Source organism: Muntiacus reevesi, chromosome 1, assembly GCF_963930625.1.
Source record: "Muntiacus reevesi chromosome 1, mMunRee1.1, whole genome shotgun sequence".
NCBI lineage: Eukaryota > Metazoa > Chordata > Mammalia > Artiodactyla > Cervidae > Muntiacus > Muntiacus reevesi.
In genome coordinates this window covers 143,659,717-143,673,630 of record NC_089249.1, presented here as the reverse complement: position 1 = coordinate 143,673,630, position 13,914 = coordinate 143,659,717, and the positions used below count along the sequence as shown (strand labels likewise).

Here is a 13,914-nt window from a genome sequence, read left to right as displayed (position 1 = left end):
AATGAAATGAAAATAGGATGCAAATCCCCAGTTTCTGTTCAATATAGACAGGCTGGGAATGGGGCATCCTGAATTTAGAATAAGTTTCCTTATACAAAGGAGGAAACCTAATTTGACAGTAGTCCATGTGAAAACAGTCTAAGAGGGTAAGCTGACCACAAGATTAATAGGGGCCAGCAGTGTGACAGTACGATTTCCAAAGCTGATGCCGTGCTGGGCTGTGGTTTGACCACAGCGGTAATTTTTTGCCCAGTTTTGGGCACAAAATGTTTAAGAGGAATGCCAACAAAATGGAAACCTGGATGCTAATGGGTCAGGAAATCATATCATAGGAGGGGAGGGGAAGAAAGCATGGTGGTAAAGTCTGGGGAAGAGATTATTTAGAGTGACCTTAAGAAAAAGCTTAAATATTTAAGTGTCCTGTGGAGTATTCTCTGTTGCTGTAGAAGACAGGCTTAGGAGTTTAGGTCTTTCTCTGGAGCCTCTCATATTGGCACCTGCCTGCCAGTACAGGAAACGTAAGAGATACGGGTTCAATCCCTGGGGTGGAAAGATCCCTTGGAGGAGGGCTTGTCAACCCACTCCTGTATTCTTGCCTGGAGAATCCCATGGACAGAGGAGCCTGGCAGGCTGCAGCCCATGGGGTTGCAAAGGGTCGGACAGGACTGAAACGATGTACCACACTTAGCACCCTGGAGCTTCTCATATACACACTGTGTGTGAAAAAAACAGAGACAAAAACCTGGGTTAATGTCTTGCACTGCTTGACCCATTTTCCCAACAAATCTGCTAATCTTCCTGTGTTTCAAGATGAGTGTCTGTCACCATTCTTCACCCTGTCATCCAAAACAGAAATTGAGCATCATCTTTCACTCATCCCTTTCCCTCAGGGGAAACAAACAAACAAACAAAAAACGTTGCTTATAAAGTCAGCACCCATGGTACCCGGGTTCAGTTTATCTCCAGTAACTCACTTGTTAATGGCTCTTGATAGGTAGGCAATACTGTTAAACTGGATAATTTCTAAAGAGTTTTGCCAAAGGAAAAGAATCTTAGCTTCTTACAGCAGAGGGAAAAATTCTGTATCCTTTTTGGGGGCCAAGGTTAAATTCTGTGTGACTCATCACACTGACATTCTGTGTGACCCAAAATCCCTTCTGTTTCCTGGTCTGCTTGTCTTGACCTGTTACACGTGTACACCAGAATAGTTTCATTAACACTGCGATCATGCACAGGAGATAGTAGCTAACTGATGTAATTAACTGATGTGTCAAAGGCTATTGGCTTATTGCATATGCAACTGTCTTTCCTGGTGGGGAGATACACTTTCTGCTGACATAATAGATCTACACATATACCCAATTTGCCAGATAATCTGTTGGGTTATCGTGAGGTGTCTGTAGCGATTCCATTTATATAGGCACAATGGTGGGATCAGTTACTCTCTTCTCCCAAAAGGCACCTGGTCGAAGGTCCTACTTGTTCAACTGTTAGTGCAGTAGAGGAGAAAGCAGTTTAGTTTTTGGGCCTTAGTGAGGTTCTTTTCCTTTTCTTCTTTTTTTTTAATCTGTGCTTTTGGCATGCTAATGCACGCATTTAGTCTCTGCAAGAAATTTCCGTTTAAGAAAGAATTTAAAAACATGAAGTGCTCAATCCATATCTCCTAAACAACTAAAAAGACTGCAATTTCAAATGAGAAATTATGTTGCAAAGAAGAAAAAAGTTGTTTATTATGGCTCAAAATTTTAATCACCCAAGGGCTGTAAAGTTAAAAATAGACAATTCTGCCTTCTGTTTATGGTAAACTTGGCTGAGTCCCGGCAAATTTCAAAGCTGAACATACTGTATGTTATTTTTGCTTAATTTTAGATTCCACATTTTAAAATTATTTCTTACAAGAAGCATATTTCAGGATATAAACTTAGCCTGAAGAACGGTATTCTTGATTTCTGCCCATATTGAAACTCCTTTGAAAATAGTAAACTATGGTTTTGGGATTTTCCTATTCCCAAGAGTCCAAATGGGTACCTTTCTAAGTCTTTTACATTATGAATGAACACAGAAATAGGAAATTGTAAAGGTTACTTTCTGCTGTCTGGTTCCTTACTTGTGATTTTAGTTTCCTTAACAGCATAATGCAATACAAACATGCTAACTTGCACCAAGTGTTTCATGGAGGGAGGGGCATTCTGTCTTGGCTTTCGAGCTTCAGGTGTGGAGGCTGACACAGAGAGGCTCTTCGGCATGTGGAGGGTGTCTGCGTGGGTGCCAGAAACCTGAGAGAGTGCTGGGGAGAGAACCTCCCAGCTGCAGCTCCAGGACAGCGCAGCTTGTCTTCCTGATCCGCTCGCACCTGCCCCGAGAACCGCTCCTGCGGTGGCTGCTTGGCCCAGGAGCAAGTAGGCTTGTTGATTCAACCCTCTTTGTGCCTCCAGAGGGAGGAGGCGCACCTGGCTTCTTCTCTTGACATGGCTCTTGTTGATTCTTGCCCCCGGAGCTCTTCACAGAGTGTGCTTCTGGACCTTCTTTGCTCCTAGGATTTTCAGAGCAAACCCTTTGGGGTGGCAAGAAACCTAGGGGAGGGGATTTTATCAAACTTCTTACTTAATGTGGCATCAGAGAATCAAACCCTCCCCACAGAGTGAATGGCATGCTTAGTAAATATTTGTCAAATATTGCCGGGTGAACGACTGTTTACTGAAGATCAAGATTTTTGTGATGGCTCTGACTGAGGTGTGTTGGTGATCACGTTGATCATGGCTACCATTGAAGGATTCCTACACTTTGTGTATGTTATTTCTGATCTTCCCAAGAACCCACTGTATAGAAGGGAAAACTAAGCTTTGCTAAGTTGGGGATGTGCCACAGGACATTGAGCAGTCTAGAATGAGCTGTGTAGAATTTATACTTATTAAGTGTAGAATTAGCACTGATTCCATGTTCTGTTCAATATGCTGTATCACCATGATTGAGAAAGGTTGAGATAACAGGACCCGTGCATGGACACCTCTGAGTGGCTAGAGGCTTTGTTACAGCATTCATTAAAGTGCTCACACCCTTCATCATGAGATTTCCCAGGCCCCGGTCGGAACCTGTTAACGCTTAGTTTACACACTGTTTTAATAAAGTTGGCTATCTCTTTTTCAAGTACACAGTAGATTTATTTATTCAGTAATTATTTTCTGAACAGCAAACCTATGCCGTGTATTCTTTTAGGTACAGAGAACAAAAAAGACAGAATTCTTGGCCTTCGAGATCACATTTGCAGATTTATACATCAGTGGTTCTCCACGAATGGTCCCCAAAGCAGCATCATCAGCCTAACATATGGACTTATTAGAAATTCATATCTTTAAAAAAATTTAAAAAAAATTTTTTTTGGCCACAACATGCGGCATACAGGACCTTTGTTCTCCAACTAGGTATTGAACTCATGCCCCCTGCAGTAGAAGCACAGAATCTTAACCATTGGACTGCCAGAGAAGTCCCAGAAATTCATATCCTTGATCTGAATTCTAGACCCACTAAATCACAAACTTGTGAGTGAAGGCCCAGTAATTTGTTTTTAAGCAAACCATTGTTCTAGAAGGCTTAAAACAACATTTTTGTGTTCCTGTGACAAGCAACTCTATGGAAAACTTTTGTCTTTAGAAATTTCCCGATTAGTATGTGTGTCTGTGTCTGTGTGCCGAGGTCTGAACTCATCCATTCTGTGATGCGCGTTTGCTGGGCAGTGGCACTGGGACATTTGTCCACAAAAATTTGAGCCCTGAAATCACATGTGTCTGAATTCAGATTATTTCTTTGCCAAGCACTGGCCCCATGAACTCATGATACTGCTAAGCCTTCGTTTTCTCATTGTGACAATGAGGGTTATGGTATTAGAACTGCACTTGGCACAGCTGCTTGAAAACAGAGAACATGCCTGAGAGCTAATCAGAATGTTTTTCTGTCTCTAGGATCTAGCACTTGGCTTGGCACAGGATAGGTGCTCAGGAAATGTTCTTTGAGAAAATAGATGGATGTTTATTTTTCCCTTTGTGTTAGCCACTAGCCCAAGGCCTACAGCTGTTTAATTCCTACCCTCTGTCCATCTTTAGTGGAAGAAACCAGAATGATAAGAACCGGCATCAGAGCATACCTGACAAGAAGGTTCTTTGGGAAATGCGCGTTGCTCACCTCTGTTTAGCTGACATGCTGTGCTGAGTCGCTCAGTCGTGTCCAACTCTGCTACCCCGTGGACTGCAGCCCTCCAGGCTCCTCTGTGCAGGGGGATTCTCTAGGCAAGAATCCTGGAATGGGTTGCTACACCCTCCTCCAGGGGATCCCCCCAACCCAGGGATTGAACCCAGGTCTCCCGCGTTGCAGGCGGATTCTTTACCGTTTGAGTTACCAGGGAAGCCCAAGGATACTGGAGTGAGTAGCCTATCCCTTCTCCAGGGGATCTCCCCAACCCAGGGATTGAACCCAGGTCTCCCGCATTGCAGGCGGATTCTTTACCAGCTGAGCTACCAGGGAAGCCCCTGTTTTGCTGCTGTTGTTACTTAATCCTCGTTGGTCTGTGACATGTTGCCTGCCCCTCTGGCCCTTCACTTTGGGATATTTCAAATGCCTATAAAATTTCATTTAATTAAGGGGCTTCCATTTCTGCTTGTAGATATTTTATTCTTGAAATGCTGATGGCATTAATAGTAAATCTAAGAGAATCAAATCTCTGCCTGTTTTGTGCCATTTCAGCACTAACCCAAGGAGAAAAAACCCTCAAGGAAATTAATGCTTCCCTCACGCACGGTAGGAACACGGAGCTAACACATTGCCACATAACCTGGTTTCACTGACTTTCTGAATTTTTGTTTTGCCCTTTTTATTACATGTTACACTGTATGGCTAAAACCAGAAATGCAATTAGGAGGATGTTTTCTCAAAATCTGCAGAGTCTGGCCAATCAGATAACCTTGCAGTAGAAACATTATCCACCAGAGACTTGCTTGTTATTCACAAATAGGTTATCTTTTATCTCCAGGCTTTCATTAGTTCCCTAAATGTTACTGAACACCTACTATGTGCCAAGCATTGTTCTAGTGCTGGGGATAGAGTGGTGAAGAAACAGAACAAAATCCCTGCCCTCCAGTTACTTTTTCACATAAGGGGCGTGTAGGTGCCTCTGGAGCAGTGAGTTTTGTGCAGAGTCTGAGCCTTGGGGTGGGCTGGCCACAGCAGGGGCACGTAGATATGAATTCCCTGGATATTTGACGACTGCTCACTTTGAGTTATGTAAGCAAGTTGAGCCATTTGTAGTGTTTTGCTCCCGTTTTGTGTGTGGAGTTACGGTTAGTGTTCACTGTCATTGTTTCCCTGCTCTGGTCCATCAAGGTGCTTGGATTTGTGGTGTAAAGTCAGTGCTGATTGAATTCATCTCTTCTTCCTATTACTGCCAGCCCCAGGCTTGTTTCCTATTCCTGCTGTATTATCACAACCTAATGGTGGACATGGGTTTGAGTAAACTCCGGGAGTTGGTGATGGACAGGGAGACCTGGCGTGCTGCGATTCATGGGGTCGCAAAGAGTCTGACACGACTGAGCGACTGAACTGAACTGAATGGTTTAAAACCACACAAATTTATGTTCTACAGTTTTGGAGCTGGGGAGTCTAAAACCAGCCTGGTATCCACAGGGCTGGACCATCCAGGAGGTTCCAGGGGAGACCCTTCCTTGCCTCTTCCAGCTTGTAGAGGCTGGTTTGGTATCTTTGGCTCATTTCTGCATCGCTCCAGTTTCTGCCTCTTTCTCCCAGGTCTTTGTCGTCCTGCCTGTCTCCTGTAGAACCTTGTGATTACTTCATTGGGCCTTCCTGGGTGATGCAGGATAACCTCTCTACCTCCAAATCCTAAACTGGATCGCCTTGTGCTGTAGTCACAGGGTCTGGAATTAGGATGTAGCCCTTTAAAGGTGCAGATTGGGGGGCGGAGCGGGGGTCGGTCATTCAGCCATCCACACCCTATCAGGGAGTCCAGAGTCCCTGGGTTCATTGGCAAATAAGGCAGTTTTGTTGAGTGGACCCTTCTGTTCTATGAAACCCAATCCAACAGAGCATACTCTAAGATGCAGGATTATACTTGCTTTACTCCCTGAAAACCTCCTTAAGACTCAACTCAAAACCCCCTCCCCCTGGAAACCTTCCTGGGCTTCTTTGATGCTCTTCGTTTGTGATTCCCTGATACCCCGTGTGTGAGTGACTGCGGGACCACATCTTCCTGTTGTACTTGTGTGGGTTTGCTTGCAGCCCACTGCCCCCCATCCTCTCTCCTTCCTGTAAATGGTGTGCTCTTTCCAGGAAGGTATTGTGTGTGCTGGACACACAGAAGCTATTTGTTTGTTAAAAGTTTCTCTTTTAAAAATGATTGGAGATTCTCCACTCTCATACATTGAAAAGAATTGTTTTCAGTGTGTGTTACTTAATTCCATTTAACAAGCTCTTCACTAGAAGTTGGAAGATAGAGTGTGGCCGATAGAATGTGGCCAGCCTGGGCTCTGGACGGATGCCGGTGGCTTGTCTAAATTGTACGTCACACCATTAGGACACTTGACTCTGAGTTCGTGGAACTTGGGGGTGCTTCTCTGCAGGTGAATGTAATCCTGAAGTTACGCGCCGTTCTTTCCTCTTTGTCACCGTGCATGTGCATGCTCAGTTACTCAGCTGTGTCCAACTCTTTTCAACTTCATGGACTGTAGCCTGTCTGACTCCTTTGACCGTGACATTTTCTAGGGAAGAATACTGGAGTAGCTTGTTGCCATTTCCTCCCTCAGGGCAGCTTCCCAACCCAGGGATTGAACCGACATCTCTTGTTCTCCTGCGTTGGCAGGCGAATTCTTTACCACTGACACTACCTGGGAATCCTTAAATCCATATTTCCAAATATCCAGTAACAAGGTCGGTTCTGAATATTTGGAAATAATGATATACATAATGGTGAAAGACTGAGTGAATCTTAAAGTTCTAAAATTAGCTTCACTCACCAAAGAACTGTGGCCTGGTCACTTTTAGGATTAGCTTCATGGAGTCAGATTTCTGGTGGCAGAGATATTTTATGTCAGTTTTCAAAAGGAGCATCTTCCTGTGTAGAAAAATCTTTGAGTCCTATATGGTTGTGGTTGGAAAATCATTTTGCCTTTTTTTTACAGTATCCAGGCTGATTTTTTTTTTCTTTGTAAGTGGACCTTGGGTTTTCTGGAAAGCATGTAATTTTCATTTGGTTTTTTTTTTTTTTTCCACCTAGTGGTGCTTAATGATACCATGTGAATTTTTATGGTCCCAGCTGCACTGAAGTGTGTGCCCTGAAATTTCAGCTGGATTAAGAATGTACCTTGGTGTGAGGGCTGAAATTGGAGAAATGGGAGAACACAGGGTTGGATCTATATATGCTGCAATTAATATTGATGAGTGGGCAAAAGTCCAGCATTATCCTAGGGGGCTTGGCTAATGTTCATTGCAAACCAGTGCAAAGGAGTCCTTCCCCTGCAGGTGTGGATAGTTTAATTTAGTAGGTGGATTAGGAAAAGCTCGGGGTGTTTTCTTGTGTTTCCAGTTTGCATCACACAGTGAACACTAACCTGCTTCATCAGGTGCAGCTCATCCTTGAGCGGTGGTAACAGGCATCCTGAAACTTCGCTAAGCCCCCTCAGTATCTCCAGGGTCTAGCATCATGCCGGTACATAGCACGTACTCAGTAGCATTTGTGAAATGAATAGGAGAATGAAGCGGTGGTCACTGAGGCAAGGCCCATCAGAAATACTGGCCTCTGCTTACCTCCAGCCCTCTTACCCCCTCCCACCTTCTGGCCATAGTACACTATTTGTAGCTTGCTAAATAGCTCACATTCTTTCCTGCCTTTGGAACTCTGTACTGTTCATTCCCTCTGCCTCTGACTACACCCTCCCTAGCCCCTTAGTCTGACGAATTCCTGCTGAAGCTTTATGATTTAGCACCTTCTAGGAGACTTAAGAGGCGTCCCTGCTGGTATCTGAGTGAAGAAGGCCTGCTTCATTTTTCATACCTCTGTGAACCTTTGGATACCAACAGGAAGCTGCTGACTAGTGGAACTGTTGAGATCTGTGTCTGGGCCTTCTTTTCAGTAGAGTGTGAAGCACTGGCAGGGGCTAGAATCATTTGGATTATATCTCCCAAACTTTCTTGGTGCTTTCCATTTCAGAATGGCTAAGACGTGACTAGGATAACAGAACGGAAGTCGTCGAGTTAGCAGCAGGCTCCACTGTGTCTGCAGAGCATCAGGATAGAATGGATGGTGAAGGGGAATGGTCGATGAGTTACCTGTACCAAAGGGTCTCAGTAGGCAAAAAGAAGTAGAGAAACTGAAGCATTCCCTTTCTAATGAAATCTAGAAAAGTTTAGTGCATAGTAGATGCTCAGCCAACATTAGCTGAGTGTGGAAGAATAAATAAATCAAGTTACTTTTTTCTTTCTTTGGGCTTTATGTTAAGACTTAAAAACAGTCTTTAGAGAGTCTCTTTCATTCTGCTCCTTTTTGTGCACATAGTCCTAACCTCAGCCTATACTTAATATTTTTGCCAAGACTGACTCATCTTGTTTCTGATTGCCTTAGTGATATGAGACTCTGGTATCCACGGGAATGGTGTTAAGGCTGTATTGCTTTCATGCTTAGGAAAATGTAAACCAGAAGGGCCAGCTGTTGGTACTGGTACCAACTAATTCCTGAGAGCTATAGGGCAATCTCATTCTTATATTCTTAAGCCAGTGTGGAAAACAGCATAATCTCCTGGGAAACTAATCAGCTTTCGTGACAAATAGATGTGATTCAAATCTTGGGTCTGCTGCTGACGGGCTGTGTGACTTTCGGCAAGTGGTTTAACCTCTCTGAGTTTCTTCATCTCTGTTTTTTTCTGTTTTATAAAGTCCGGGTGGGGAACCATAGTAACTCTACAGGGCTGTTTGACAAGTAGAAATGATTTTGTAAGTGTCCCAGACTGTGTTTGATTTTCAGTACATAGTAGATATTAAGACGGCTGTTACTGCTATAAACCAGGTTGGCTACAGGCCCTCTAGAGTTTCAGTAGTGACAAGATTAGGGCTTCCCAGATGGCCCCATAGTAAAGAATCGCCTGCCGATGCAGGAGACACGAGAGATGTGGATTCAATCCCTGGGTCGGGGAGATTCCCCTGGAAGAGGAAATGGCAACCCACTGCATTATGCTTGCCTGGAGAATCCCATGGACAGAGGAGCCTGGTGGGCTACAGTCCATGGGGTCACAAAGAATTGGACACGACTGAGCGTGCACACGTGCACACACACACAGGATCAGGGTGGGACAACTGGGTTAGATTTAGATATACTCTGTGTGTGTGCGATGGAGATTTTCTTTTTTTCCTTTGAGGAGAATTCAGGTTGTTTTAAGAAGGGAACTGACAGTGTCTTCCTTATATTCTGGGTGTTTCAGAGATGGCTAAACATTGGTACTAGTTGCTAAGGAAGAACTTGAAAGATATGGATGTGAGGGGCCTGGGGGTGTCAGGGCACGGGCGCTGACCTGTGCTCCCTGGGGCTCAGCTCCGAGCTTTCTGCGGAGCCCCTTTCATGCTGTGCCCTTCGTCTCCTCCCTGGGAGCCGAGCAGACGATTATCTCTGCCCACTCGTGTGTCTCCTTTCCAGGCAGGTGCTTCTTCCTGGCCAGGAGTTGGCATGGGTGGCCCCAGCTGGGCTGGTGTTATTGTTCCAAAAAGTGTCAGCAGAGAAATGGCTGGATGTTGGAGTGTCCTTTGTGATTTAACATTTTGGGGGATCCTTCTATGATCCAGAGTATCTGGCCCCAAGGTCTTCCAGCTGAGAAATTCTGTGAGTGGAAACACTTTGAATAAATGTAAAGCCAAGAAGGGATCTTCAGGATAAATTTAAAAAATTCTCATCTGACTGGGCTATAGCAACTGCTTATGCCACTGGACTTCTTCGGGGTATTGATAATGCTTGTCTTTGAATGGGGCATGAATTTCCCAGCTTCCTAGGAACAACAACAACAGCAGTTCCCCCAACAAACCCCAGGGTGTCTGAAGCGCCTGCTTTCTTCTCGAAGAGCCGATCGAATACTCTTCTGTGGGCTCAAGAGCTATCAGCGGTATTGAACAATTAGACTGGAAGGAAGGGTTGGGAACAGTTGTTCCCTAAAGGCTTGGAAATTAACAAAGGCCATATTAGTAAGTCCCGGGAGGAGGAGTTGAAGAGAATGGGGGCTGGGAGGAACAATTCACAAGTGGAGAGGGTGATTGGAGGGGTTTGTTTCCCAGATAGTTTTCAAAGAAAAGATTTGTGTAGTTTGCTGTGGGACTGAAAACGCAGTGCAAAACCAGTTGATGTTCTTTTTTGTCCAACAATTACTTTCTTGGACATCTTCCTTTTAGGCTAGCAGAGAGTCTTCCTTCCTTTTGCCTGGCCACTGACAGTCAGAACTTCAGGGCTTTTTGCTTCCCAGGGCTCAGGGCAGGGTAGAGAGAAGGACTTACATAAGAGGGAATTGACATTTTGCAAAATTTCGTGAATTTTGGCACAGAGAAGGAAAAACCTTCCAGTGCACAGTGAAGATTCGGGTTTTCATTTTCGGCTCGGGGTGATTGATTTCTTTCTTTCATGGGGCTGATGGAGGAGGTCAGTGTCTTAGAAAAGGAAGAAGCCAGGGAAAAGGAGAAAAGAAAGAATGAGATTTATGACCTTGTGGATCCCCGCTTTTATGTCTGGTAACCATTCCCAATACTGGAAGTTCATGACACCCTGAGAAACAACCCTGGAACTCGGAGCAGTGATCTGCATGCAAAGGAGAAATTGAAAAGTCCAGCAACTGCCTTGATTGAGAGTCACAGACAGTCCCGCTCTGGATCCTGAGTGTTGCTTTTCTTTAGTTTGTCCTCTCTGCTCTGATTCTGGTGTTTCATGGAGTTATGAGACAGACCACCCAGGGCCACTCACGTTATACCCGGGATGGTTGACGATGGTGCTTAGAGAGGAGTTATTTCAACAATGGGACTTTTCCATTATTCTTTCTGTAATCAGCCCTTCACGCTCAGCACATGGAAACCTTCGCATCTGTCACCAGGAGTACAAAACTGATAAGGTGTTGCCGAGAGCCCCTACCCTGGTCAATCCCCTGAGATAACAATAGAAGATCTTAAAAAGTGTAAGGATCTTCTTCCATTTTTATTTCATATGGCCCCTTAGGTAACATGACCCGATGTGGCCATTAAATGACCCTGCTTACACTTGGATTACTCGGTACAAAGCAAATTTATGGTTGTTTATTCTCTCCTCCTATCAGCTATTAGTGCCTAATCATATGGTCTATCGATCATGAGATTAATCGCCTGCTCAAAGAGGCAGCAGGTCTTGTGGAATGCTGCACTGCGCCAGACTGAACTTCAACCTTTTATACAAACTGGAGGAGTCAAATCATCATTCACTGCCTGAAGCCTGCGGTCCCCGGGCCTCCTGAACCCCAGGAGGTAAATCCCTGCTTTTTCAAACAGTGTACTTTGCACTTCCTTTCCTGTGTAAAACTTTACTTCATTGATTCAGGCAGGCACTTGTAAATAAAATCCTTTGCAAGGCATCCTATAAATAATGACCTAAACTGAAAATATGTGGGCTTTCTTACACAAAGCCCCATAGTGCTGCCATAATTAAAGGTCTGTCAGTATTTCTATTAGAAATTCTCATTTTGGAAGATTTATAACTAGACCATTAAAGTTTTGGGCTAAGACTTTCCATGAGTATCATGATTTGAGACCTTTTTTCCCCCCTCCATTTTGTGGAATATGTTTCTTTAAAGATATAAATTATAAAGCGCAGGAACATTATGCCATAGTAGTCTGTATCTGCAGAGATCGAACTCTTTAAAACTTGAGTACGGCACCCTCTAAAGTGGCCACTGTTCGTCTTCGCTGTGTTCTCATTTGCAGTTGATGAGAACAGAGCATCGTTGTCCTGTTTGTTCTGTATTATCACGTTTGTTTCCTGGTCTGTCTCCTCCTCTATGGAGAGTGAGGGCAGGGTGATCTTAAAGTCATTGGTCTTTCTAGCCTATTTATCAGAGAGCCTAGCTGGATGAGCTGGGTTTGTTCAGTAACTGCCTTGAAGGATGGGAATCTGGAAACTTCCCTTCCATTCCTGACACAGTTGGTCCAGGTGGGGAGTAGATACAAGCAGTGAATTTAGGCAAGTCACTTGACTTCTCTGAAAACAAGCTTTCTGATCCATGAAATGGGTGCATTGGGTTCAGGGCTGGTAAATCAGTGTCCTGTGAGTTGAATGGTGCCAGCCCAGTTTTCAATCATTTGAATCCGAATGCCTTTAGGTGAAATCTGATCTTTCTAATTTGCCATAATCCCCACCGTTCCCTGTTGTATTATCCTGTATCAGCAGCCTGCTTTAACCTGCCTGCTAGGTCTGTAAGTGTTTAAGATTCCTTGTAGTTACAGAGTTATAATGTGATCTATTGTTGTTACAGTGGGGTTCGAAATCTGAGATGCAGGGGAGCTGAGGATGCCTTTGACTGTAATTTTACTTCTCTAACTTCTTTTTATCAACAAGAACCTCAAATACTACTTTTTATTTCATTTTGGAAAACTTCTGTTTTCCAGACAGACTGCATTGGTTAATAATTAATTTGCTTTCCCATTTTTAAAGCAGATGGACATCTGTAACTGAGCACGCAGATACAAACGAGCGGAGAGTATGAAATAGTTTTCGTGTGATGAATTGGATGATGTTTTAGCAAGCTTGTGCAGTTGTTTTGTGCATAAGTATATAGTTTCTCTTCGAGGTTTTGATATACTAAAAATAGCTCCTAAGCCTTCCTGCCATTTTAAACACCCAAGGGTCCGCGGGTGAGTCCCGAGCACTTAGCTGCTTCTTCTGTGTGTTTCTGGGCTACTGTTGTCCTCAGAGTTTCGAGTAACTTGCTTGTCTCCATATGCAGTCCATATCTTAATTGTCTCTCTACAGGTCAACTTAGAGAAGTCTCTATAAAACCTGGTTTTTATTTTCCATAAGAGGAAAAGAGCGTCCTAATATGAATTTACCCAAAGGCCCTCGTTTGCATTTTCTCCCGTTTGTCATTTTCTCCCGTTTGTCAAGAGCATTTTGGAAGATTTGTCAGCAAGAGAGGGAGACAGTTTGATACTTGACTCCCAAGCTAAGGAGAAGGCTTTCTTTCATCTCAGCTGAGGCACTGTTGGATATTGAAGGTTGAGAATTTAAAAGCACATATCTAAATAGAGCAAATTAAAGATCTATAGCATAGAAATAATCTGCATAAAAACCAGTCTTGAGGCTTGACCTTTGGTGCTTGAAGTTGTCAACATCTCACAAAAGTAAGGGGCTTTTGAAGGTAGCAGCCGGGTTTAAACAGATCATCATGTGGATACTATTAATAAGAGGAGGTGGTGTCTGCATTGTGGCTAAGAGCTTAGGCTCTGGAGTTCCACTAATTTAGGTATAGTTCTGTCTTGGTTCCTTTTCGATTCTCACTTTGGAGAGGTTCCTTAACACTCCAGCAGCCTCGGTCTCCTCATGTGTGAAGTGGGGATAGCTTGTTGTGAGGAGTAAATGAGAGCACTTCACACAAAAGATTTATCTTGTTAGTCACAGAATAAATAATGCTAATTATCATTATGCTAAGACATAATTGAAATATATTTCTGAGCTTTGAATTTTTTTTAAACAGGTTGAAGTTATGCTTTTTTAAAAATTGGCTGCACCAGGTCTTAGTTGTAGCCTGTAGGGTTTTAATCACAGAAAATCTTTTACTTATTTTTTTTAATTGCAGCAGACAAGGGTCTAGTTACCTGATCAGGAATTGAACCCCAATACCCTGCATTGGGAACGTGGAGTCTTAA

At 43.7% G+C, this 13,914-nt stretch overlaps 1 protein-coding gene across 4 annotated transcripts in view; it reads left to right on the top strand.

Annotated features, from left to right (window-relative positions):
* NFIA (nuclear factor I A) overlaps positions 1-13,914 on the top strand; it is a 391,127-nt gene that overhangs the window by 58,680 nt on the left and 318,533 nt on the right. The gene's annotated exons all lie outside the window — the stretch shown is intronic.